The following is an 11,498-nucleotide window of genomic DNA, read 5'->3' on the forward strand; positions in this document are numbered from 1 at the left end:
TGTGGGATCCTCCCGGACCAGGGCTCGAACCCGTGTCCCCTGCATTGGCAGGCGGACTCCTAACCACTGCGCCACCAGGGAAGCCCAAACCAGGGTTTCTTAACCTTTCCTGGGCCTTAGCCCCTTTGAAAGTCTTGTGAATCTTCTTCATTTCTTCCCAGAAATATTCTTCAGTGCATAACATAAAATAAATGGGATTACAAAGGAAACCAAATATGTCATAAAGATATCATTCTTAATTTGCAATCTAGTGCTTTATGTGCTTCTTTATTAATGCATTTAATAACAAGATCCAGTGGATTTGTCTAATAACTACCATAATTTCAAAGCAGAGATGAGCAAGCATGCATGCTATTTCAAGACATCTGTGTCAACAGTAATATATGCAGACATTTTGCGTTGAGGTCATAAACACTACTTATTACTATAGTGGTTTGTTGTCTACATTCATAACAGATGGAAATGTGAAATTTTAGTTAAAGGTTAGTGAAGTTACAAATGTAAGTTTTTTTCATCCAAGTTCACCACAACTCTTTGGACTTTATTTTCATAAAGAAAAGATGCATTTCCTCTTAATTAGTTCTGTTGGTTCTTCTAAATCCCAGATATTGCTAGAAACTTTATATCTACCTTGAATTAATACTGGTATGTGTTTGTCAATTCAGTGGTCCTAATGCAGAGATGATGAAGGGAGGTGAGGGCAGAGGGTGTTGTCTGTATGTGCAGACTGCAGATCTGTAGCTCTTTTTTCCTTTCATTAGATTAAGTGATGCACATAAGTACTTTTTATCACACATCTTCCCTGTTAAGGTTTTCATTAAGTGCATAGATTCTATATTATGTTAGGATTATCTGATTTATTTGTTTAGACTGGAGAGCATCTCTTTAGCATGCTGTGGTGTTCAGTAAAGGGCTTCTGACAACAAGCAAAGATTTAAACAATCATTTAGTAATCAGCAGGCCTCCTCAAATCACATCTTAGCTCTAAGCCCAGGTACAAACCAGTGGACTTACTGTGAACAAAGCACCCCATTTACTGAAATAATCTATTAAAATCATCTATGGGGTGAAATTCTTATTAGACTCTAAAATAGAGTCTGTGCACAGCCGAGGTGCATATTTTCAATCAATTATTCCAAAATATCTGTTGTGCATGGGTTTTTTACTAGATACTGAGGAAGTCCAAAGAATATGAAATAGACTACTTCCTGCTTTCAAGAAGTTGATGATCTAGATGTAGAAAGGGAAAGGTCTTGGAAGTTAGAGACAACATTTTAAAGGTTACAGTCTCATCTGTATTGTATTCCAGTACCTAGCTGTCAATCTTTAGGGGCCATATCTTCACCACATTGATTGCAGGAAAGTCAGGTGTTATGCAAGAGAGGTTTTCCTAAAGAGATATTTCAAACCTTGCAAAATTCAAGACTAATTTCCTGATAGGAAAATGAGTCCTATCAATAGAGGTTTCCTATCAATCGAAGTCCTATAAATAGAGGTTTTCCTTCTCAGAGTGAATTCCGTCATACCCATGTAGTCTAGGGGCGCGTTACAGTGATGTGTATCATACAGCCATGTCCCCACAATCTTAGCAATTTTTTTACCATCATCCCTGACTGGATATTTGAAAACTTTAAAGAATTTGAAAGAAAGCCTGCTTTGCTATTCCTTCTTAGTTTACTCGGGATTATCTCTAATATTTCCCAGAGTTAGTTCTACTAAATGATAACACAGTAAAATGGTATTTCCTCCCACCTAACTTATGTTACGAGGTTACTATTTTGGAAGGTAAAAAGGAAGGAGGGAGATTCAGAGCGCTAACACTAACACTACTGCTTAATGAAAGCTTGAATAACCTTGCCATTGGCTCTTTATATTGATTCATTATAGTAAAGTGAAATTAAACCAACACATTTCAACATATGGAACAAAGGCATGGTTCATTATTCCGGTAAAGAGTGAGTGCTACTTCTCTTTAACAACTAAAGAGGCACTGCCAAGTAACAACATCATATACATAGTTTATCATTTACTCAGCCCAACAGCTTTGAAGTTTTGTAATTTCGGCAACTATCTTTAAAGTTTGAGGACTCCCTTTATCTCAAAATTTGCATACAAAATGAATTATTAATATTTTAATAATTTTACTTAATGCAAATTCGTATGCTATGTAACTGTGTTGCATTTATTGTGTCCAAATCACCATTGAAGTTACTTTGAAATATCATTGGCCCTGTGCACTTTTAAACTTTTCAGATCCCCAACTGTGGGACTATGTTAGTAGCGTCCACAGTTTACTTGACTTACACAGCATTTAAGGTTTGCAAAACATTTTCTCCCATCTTATCTCATTTGGGCATTATAATCACTGTGTTCAGTAGGTAAGTAGGTTAAAATATATTCTCATTTGAACACACTGAGGCTCATGGGCTTCATTTCCAGCAAGTAATGGAGCCAGAACACAAATCTAGAATTCCTGATTTTAAATCCAGAGACCTTTCTCACCAAAAATGAAAGAAATCAGGTGAGGAGGTATGTAATTATATGTCAGATGAACAAACAATCACTGTTAGGACCATCCGAAGGAGCACTCTGAGGTAGAGTGGTCAGGAAAGCTTTACAAAAAACAAAACCAAAAAAAGGAAAAAAAAAAAAAAACTGCTGTTTGAGCCGACTTTTGAGGGAATGGGCAGAATTGTTGAAGGGCACAACTTGGCTTAGTGGAATGGTATGTGAGAGAGAAAAAGAGAGAGAGAGAGGAAGAAAATTTAATAGCTCATAGTTTTTCAAAGAAGACCATTATGGACAAAGCTTCACTGGGGTCACAGATGGTGGCTAACACAGGGGTAAACTGCAGCAAGGATCACCAGACCAGAGCAGACAGGTTGCACCTCCAACCTCTACCGTGGGAAGGCCTATGTGTGCCATGATGCCTCGTGTTGTGTCATGGAAAGAACACCAGTCTGGGAACTGGAAGTCCAAAGCTGGTCCAAATATTGTCTCTGCCACTTAAATATTCTTTTGGGGAAAGCAAGCTTTTTATCCTCTGAGAGCTTCATTTCCCACACCTGGAACATGACTGCTGCCTTGCCTGGTTTACAGGAAACTGAAGGAGTAAATAAGCAAGGGTTCTATGGAAGGACTTTAATCTGCTATGTAAATGTGAAGGGGCACCTAAGCGGAGTGGAGTGGAATGCTGGCTAATGAAGGGGCTCTGCGTGACGATCTACTTTAGGCACCTACTAAAGAGCAAGTAAAAACAAAACCTCTTGTTCCCTTTGTATTCTTGACAAAATCTCTTTGTGATTTTTTTCCACTATGAAATCAATATAGGCTCACTGTGAAAGACATTCAAATAGCCCAGAAGTGAATAAAGTAGAAATGCAGTTTGCCCATCTCCCACCCACCCTCATCCCATTCCCCGGAATAACCACTGCCCCCAGTTTGGTGTATACCCTCACGTAGGCCAGACATCTTCAGCACCATGATGAAGACGGCAGAGGGACAAAGCCCAGATGCCCATCCTCAGCCCCATCTGAGGAAGGACACACACTCTTGACCCCGACCTTGGCCCTGGGCTCTGAAGCATAATGTCAGTGCTAATGTTGACTAGCATCTTGCCAAATGCCTGCGTGTATTTCTGCTGTATTACTCAGCTAGAACTGGGAGTTTCGACTATCTGGATGCCACTTCCCATTTCTGACAAAAAGATGAATGGTTTGCTGTCCTCAGTCTGATTAGTGGCTGTTTTAGCCAGCCTGTGGGACGTGGCCCTTCTTCCTCACAGGCACTGGCATGTCAGAACCAGAGGAGCCGTGGCCAGCTCGGGCTGCTGCTGTAAACCAGGCCTGTGCAATTTGATGCGGAGAGCCGGACTTCCCAAAGAGAGCCCGGGCTCACTCTGCCGGGGTGCTCTCAATTCCTGATTTATAATACCTTCCTGGAAAACCAGGTGCAAAATCCAGGTTTATAAGTCAAGTATTTTTATGTAGGATTCACTGGCACGATTTGAAAACCTGTTTCAGGACTTGTAAACCTGTGTTAGGATTTGTAAACCCATTTAAGGATATGGAAATTAATTTTTGGACTTACAAAACACTAAAAACAGTTTGGCTACAACTACCATTAGAAAGAAGAAAGACTTATAAATCAAAAGCAGGCTGTTAAGATTTGCTGGCAGTTTCCATAAATTAAATCCTGGGTTTATAACTTCAGGTGAGTACAGATTAATAAATCCAACTTGTGAATTATCCCAAAAAAAGTACAAGATTTTGATTCCAATTTGAAATGTTACAGAGCAACATCACTGTTGATATCCTACTGATAAGCTAAACATTTCAAAGTAATGGTAATAATCGATTAAGATTAGAAGGATTTGATATATAGAACCAATAGGTCGTTGCCGGAAAATCTATGGGAGAGGTGGTCTGCGCTTCTCCCTGCCTTGCCTTGAAAGAGATGAGGAAGTCTGAGACAACAGACTGGGCATAGGCTGGTGAGAAGAAAATCATTACATCAACTCTGAAATCCCAGGTCACTCTGGCTGTGAACTGGAGATATTTAACAAATGTTCACTCTCCACAATACAAGCCAAACCTCCACATTTTACCTCTTAGATCTCATTAGATGTTATAATTCCTGAATAAAAATATGGCCCAAGTAGGCTGATCACAGCTGCCGAGATTGTTATTACAGAGCAATGATCCTCAACCAGGGCAATTTTGTTCCCCCTGCCCCCAACTCCCCAGGAATATTTGGCAATATATGGAGACATTCTTGGTTGTCATAACCGGGGGAGTGCTACTGGCATCTAATGGGTAGAGGCCAGGGATGCTGTTAAACATCCTACAATGCAATGAGTAGCCACCACAACAAAGAAATGCTGGCCAAACGTCAATAGTATGGACTTTGAGAAAACCTGCCACAGAGGAATCTTTAGCACAAGCCAGTATAGAATGACCACATCAGGACCCTTCCACCTCTGGTTCCAGTGATTCTGCCATTCAGAATAACTAAGATGCTTTTTGCTTATTTAGTTAATCTAAGAGGAGACCATGTTGAAAATTTATAATGTAGTGAATATGATAGATCACATCATGGATATGTTTTGCCGCCTCAAGTGTGCTCTATATTTGATCAACAGGTCTTCTTCAGAAACTGAAGTGATAGCATTTGGCGAAATTATATGATTTGACCGGAGAGACCAAGTATGAAAACAAGTATGTGGATTAGGAAGGAAATGCAAGGCAAGAATTCTTTCAGGTTTTGTTCAACAGTTTTATAAAGCAACCCCACGTATTGAACTCCCTGGGAGCCTGAGACCCTCTTGATTACATGGTGTTTGGAATAAAATAGAACAAATCCCATGTTCTTTTATTCTGACCTGAAAAAGATTTCTAAATGATCACCTAGGGTGTTCTTTCCCTGTACTTATTGCTGTGTTCTTCCATTTGAATTACTACTCAGCATCACCTAAGAAGTCAGCTGAATATTGGCCAATTGTAAGAAGACAGTCTCATATTGAGATTATAGCAGCTCTCCTGAGACTTGCCCTACTCGTGGGCCCAGCCATTATAAGAACCTAAAGATGGAGACAGGACTCGACATTCAAATGGTGCATTTGAAGCACACGGTGAAGTATATTGTGTAAATGCAAATGAACAAAAATATGGCGTTGTAAGAGCTCAACCACTTGTGCAATTAGGAAGGAAATCAGGATTAAGAATGCAGCACCCAGCAGAGCACTCAATTCTGCACAGGGAAAAAAAAAAAAAAGTTTAAAGAAACTTGGTATGGTGACTCAGGTCTTTGGAGAGTTTAAATCCAAAATATCTGAGATGCAACCAGTTTGTAGGTAACTAGAATCATATCCCACCACACCTCCCGCCCTCTGCAGGAGTATTTCCCCACTGATATTTAGTATTTCCCCACTGATATACTAAAATGCATATTATTCCCCTGACTTAGGCAGTGTTTTGTCCCATTGAATGAACGAAGTATGGTTCTAACCCAGTAGCTTCCAAAGTCATTTTTCTCACCATAAGATCCTTAAGCATTCAAGCTACATAAAGGCCAGCAAGAAGAGTCTTCCATCAGATCATTTGGATCGCTTATAGGACCTTTCTGTAGAACTACAGATTGGAAAGGATTAGGAAAATACCGAATTCCTTGGAATTTCATCATTCTATGTGAGACAGCACTAAGCAAACATAAAACCTGATGGCTAGAAGCAGTGACTTCGTTTTATATTAATTCACCTATGTAGCAGATGAATGCATAAGAAAGGGATAAGAACACATGTTCAGGACGACCCCAAGAAAAAATTCAAAATAATTGATATTTGTTATTGAAAACCTACTCCTTCTCTCATTGTTCTCCACTTCTACCCAAGAAGCCTGCTGCCCAAGATGCTCCCTATGGACCAGCTTTCCTTTGAAAGCATACAGCCCATGTCCATAATCTTTTCAAAACTCTTTTCTCTCCAACCACACCTGCCAGAATCTTCATCTACAGCCTTCAGATTCACAATTCATTCAGCCAAGAATCATTCAGCCAACATTCATTGTGAATCTAGGTTTTCCCAGGCTTTGCTAGGTGATGGGATACAAAGATGAATAAGCCACTGTCTGATACTGAGGTACTCATATCCTGAAGGGAGAGACAGGCATGGAAATAAATAATCCTAACACAACATATCCCACGTGCTGAAAGGAATGCATTTCAAGGTACAGTGGTAGTACCGAGGAAGGCGGTGAAATCTCAAAAGGTGACAGTGCTTGAGCTAATTCTTGATATATGAGTGGCATCTAGGAGGAGGTGGAGCAGAGAAGTGTGGGAAGACCATTATAAATGAGGAAACTGCAGGGTCAGACACAGATTCATAGGGGGCCAATGTTCAGAGTATCCAAAAAATGAGCATGGCTGGAGCAATGGTTTTCAGCCAGGGTAGGATACAGGAGGAGAAGGTGGTATCAAACTCTCCTATATCAAGCTACATGACCCATCAAGAAGTACACGGCTGGAGTCCAGGATGCAGGTGAGGGACTCATGAGAGAGAAGTTGCAGAGAAATGCTGGAAAAGTAGATTTAAATGTGACAACTAGATAATCCAAAGATTTAATCACTCTCAAGTCCTTAGTAATATGCTTTCTTCCTTGTGTTTTTTCTTATTTTCTGCTAACTTATACCTATCCACAGAAATATCTCACCCTTTAGGTTGGTATGATAAGTGATACGGACTTCACAGTCGTCTCAATTTCTTACGGCAGTTCGTGAAATAGCATCCATTAATGTGGTAAAAAAAAAGGAACAGAGACGGCGGGCCCTGTCGGCCGGGCCGGTGGTGTGGAAACCCGCCGCGGCAGCGCCTCTGCTCCGCGGAACCCGCCGGCTTCTTCTTCGCCACTGGGCCCAGCGCATGTTTGCCTCGCAGACTGAGGGGGAGCTCAAAGTGACCCAAATTCTCAAAGAAAAGTTTCCTCGAGCTACAGCTATCAAAGTCACTGACATTTCAGGAGGCTGTGGGGCACTGTACGAAATTCAAATCGAATCGGAAGAATTTAAGGAGAAGAGAACGGTCCAGCAGCACCAGATGGTAAATCAGGCACTAAAAGAAGTCGTCAAAGGTATGCACGGGTTGTGGATATTTACCTCTGTCCCCAAACACTGACCACGCCCTGGCTGACTAGATGTTGCTGCTAAAACCTTGGATGAATCTTATTGCCACCATTCTTTCCTAGGCATATGACAAAAATTATCTATTTTGTTCATAGACATTTCCATATTGTAATTATAGAAGAATATGGTATCTATTTAGATGTAAATTAAAGGCAACAGACAGCTTAAAAAAAAAAAAAAAAAAAAGGAACAGAAGAGAAACTAGGGGTCTAGAGAGTCCATAAACCATATGATTAATTTCAGGATAGCTCATTATCAACTTTATTGGGAAGCTTTTGTCATCAAGATTTATTCGCCTGAAGAATAGTCAGACACAGAGAAGTTAAGGAAACATCACTAAAACATGTCAAACTAGACTGGCTAAATTTAGCACCTGAGTATGGAGTTTAGGGAATGATCCTAGGGATATATTAAATACATACAATATTTCCTCCTGTACCTTCAAAGAAAAATCTTACTTCTTCATATAAAATTTCTAGTTTCTCTCAGGAGGGAAAAAACAATCTCAACTGACTACCCAAATCTTTTCAGTAAAGTCTTTCTGGTCTTACCTGTATCAAAACCAATAGGAAAGTGAATTTATATGAGAAATAAATCTACATAAGAAACATGAAGGGAGGAGAACCGATAGATGCCTGGTTTCCGATTATTTGGAGCAATAGCTCCTAAGACCTGATGCATGTAAATCAGTCATAGTCTCCCCAGGCACTCATGGTGAAGGCTGGAGGGCTCTGCTCAGCGAGTGTCAGCTAAATCCCTCCTGTCTGCTCAACAGAAACCCCAGTTTATGAGAGAGGGAAGTCATTGATTGAAAAAGGCTCTTTTTGTAAAACTCCGGTGGTGATGTTAGGTGAAATGATAAATGAATAGGTTTTTACTGGCAAACTACAGTAATTAGGCCGTTCCTCATTTCTTTATTGGAGGCAGATCTAGATGTTTAATCATCATCATGTGATCATTTAATTTTAGCAAAGCATTACTACTGGAAATATTATACATTTACTCGGCCCCCCTCTCCTTTTTTTAAGGTGGTGATTAAGGGAAAAACAAAAAGTTTTAAATCATGCCTGTAGCTTAGGGAGAAATAGGACACTAATTTTCAATTTTACATAATTTTAGTACTTTTTTTTCCTGATTTTCATTGTAATATTATGTAATAGTATAACAGTATAGCATAAAATGTGAAAAAATACGTTAAGATATTAGAAATTCCACTTTCCTAAGAAAACCATCGTTGTTAATATTTTGGTGAATTTCCTTTCAGCCTTTTTTCTTTGGGGCTTTATTTTATAATATTCACAAAATAGCAAGATTTAAACTAGTATCAAACACAGAAGCATGCCAATAAAGGCAGCAAAATATGGTTATTTTAAAAGCAATTTTGGAAAACTTAGAAAGCATTTTCATACTGATCACTGACCAGGCATGGCCACAGTAAAGAATTAAGTTTTCCTTCTTATCTTTGTGCCTGAAATCAACTAGGGGAAATGAATAAACATAAATTAAGAACTTTGAAAGAATAAATATCTTCAAAGAGCTTGAATCTGTAGTTTCCCCAAAGAACAGATTTATGATCTAAGCCCATTCTTTTCAACTTAATGCATCGACTCTTCCATAGGCTGGTAAAAAGCAGTTCAGTAACAGCATCTTCCGTCCTCGATGATAAGACCTCCTACAAAAGGATCAATAAGACCTGCTTTCATAGCACTTTTTTTCTTATCCCATAACCTCAAAAATCATTTTGTGCCACAGTGATCACTACAGGGAGGAAAATAAAGAGATGTTGAAACTATCAAAGTTTTTCATAGTGAGGCTGGCTTATTTCAAACCATCACAGCATGGTGGTTAACAGCTCTGGAACAGCCAAAGGATGGAAGCAGGAGGAAAAAAGAAGCCAAAAGATCCTCTCCTTTCTTTACAGGGACCTTCAAAGGTAAAGGAGAATAAGATTCATATTCCAGGCATTTACTACCCAATTTGGTATTGGGAATTTCAAACTAGGCTTAATTTTTTAATCCCACTCTTAACTAAGAGATTTATATAAATAATTGTATTATATAAATTTATATAAATAAGCTCTAATTCAGAATTAATGTGGAAACTGTTAATAAGTGGGATAAAAAGGACGACCCAGGTCCAGATTAGTTTGGGAAACCAGTAAGCAAACTTATTTTTTGTAGTGTTTCTCAAGGTCTTTTCTATTCCATGTACACTATGAGTCTCCCAGAGAGGCCTGTAGTATGTAGTATTCCAAATTTCTATTTCTATTTTTCCTCATCTCTGAGTTCCACAGACCTCATTTTGAGAAAATTATTTTGTATGTTTCTGAGCACCCAGATATAGAAGGTCTGAGTTCCAGAGTTGATTCCTTTTAATGTGACTATAAAGGTCACACTTATAAATACAAAGTCATAACTATAAAGGACTTTAAATGGCATGAAATCTTGCAGCATAGCATTTGAGAAAATATACCTGAACTTGAAATCACTGGAGTAGGGTCAAGTGCTGTGATACCACTTTTTAGGTTTATGACCCTGGACACGTTATTTAGCCTTTGTGAATCTTCGTTTCTTCCTCTGTGAAATGGAAGAAAAGCCTTGCCTATCTCACAAAATTGTTGTGAGGATCAACTGAAAGCTCTTCAGAATATAGAGACTGCATTAAAAAAATGTGGGGAATTGTAATCATGACTAGTGCCTGCTTTAACACTAAAATACATGTTCTTCGCTAGATGTTTGCAAGTAAACTACGAAGAAAGGCTCTGTGTCTTGTACAGCAAATTCCTTTCTGAATGTATATTTCTATACCTTCATTAAAAGATAAACAGAGGCATATTAAAAATGTTAAGAGTTTACTTGAGCCAAAATGGATGTGAATTGGGGTATGCCAAATGGGAAGTGGTTAGGAGCTCCCTGAGGACAGGAGCCAGGGAAAGGACTTATACAGAGAAGGTGCAGAAGCAAAGAAAAGAAATTACTTGATTGGCTAGAACTTAAAGCCTAGTTGGCTGTTTGTGATTAATTGCCCTTAGTGTTTTAATTTCGTGACCCGGAGGCATTTACTGGCTCAGCTTTTGGTTTGCTTCTGTAGGCCTCCTTGGCATGAGAGCCACCTTAGTCTGATAGCCTCCTTGTTTAATTAAGTTAACACCTTACGGGGCAGTTTTTTTCTAAAATTGTTTTCTATGTCTTAATCTCATCTCCCATAACAGACGAGAAACTCCTTGAAGGCAGGGCAGGGGTCTGATGTTTCCCTTGACTAAGAGGTTGTTGGATGGTATTACATTAAGATGGAGAAAATCATCATAGTTGAAGTTCTTCCATAGAAAGTATGCTCCTTCATGCAGATGTACATATTCAAAGTCAGAAGACAAAAGACTAATATCTGCAAACTGTTTCTGTTAGGATGATGTTTATATACATAATGTATTTAAACAGCAATTCAAATTGGTCAAACCATCTAAAGTTGAAGGAGGCCTTTATAACTGAGATAGCTGATAACAATGATTATCAAAAAGAACTACCCCCACCCCCAAAACCCAAGGGGCAAATCAAAAGAGGTAAGAAGTAGAAAGTATGAAGCAAGTTGATAAATCTACTCTCTCCAAATAAATAATGCCTAAATTAATTCCAAAATAGCTTGATTACACTTTAAGCATAAGGTCAAGAATTCAAAACCAGTGTTTTTCCCAGTTCTTTTTGCAGTTAGAGAAAAAGTCCCATTGGAACGTATCTTGAGACAAAACTACATTTTAATTTCTTTGGCTTAAGTTATAATCTAACACGTGCTTTCTACAGACAGTGGGTCATGCTCCCTATTGTTTA

At 38.9% G+C, this 11,498-nt stretch overlaps 1 pseudogene; it reads left to right on the forward strand.

Moving 5' to 3' along the window:
* Window positions 1-7,715, forward strand: part of LOC137769150 (bolA-like protein 3 pseudogene) — a 40,481-nt pseudogene extending 32,766 nt beyond the window's left edge.
* The last annotated feature ends 3,783 nt before the right edge of the window (window positions 7,716-11,498 follow it).

The sequence above is a fragment of the Eschrichtius robustus genome, chromosome 9 (genome assembly GCF_028021215.1).
Source record: "Eschrichtius robustus isolate mEscRob2 chromosome 9, mEscRob2.pri, whole genome shotgun sequence".
NCBI classification, from domain to species: Eukaryota; Metazoa; Chordata; class Mammalia; order Artiodactyla; family Eschrichtiidae; genus Eschrichtius; species Eschrichtius robustus.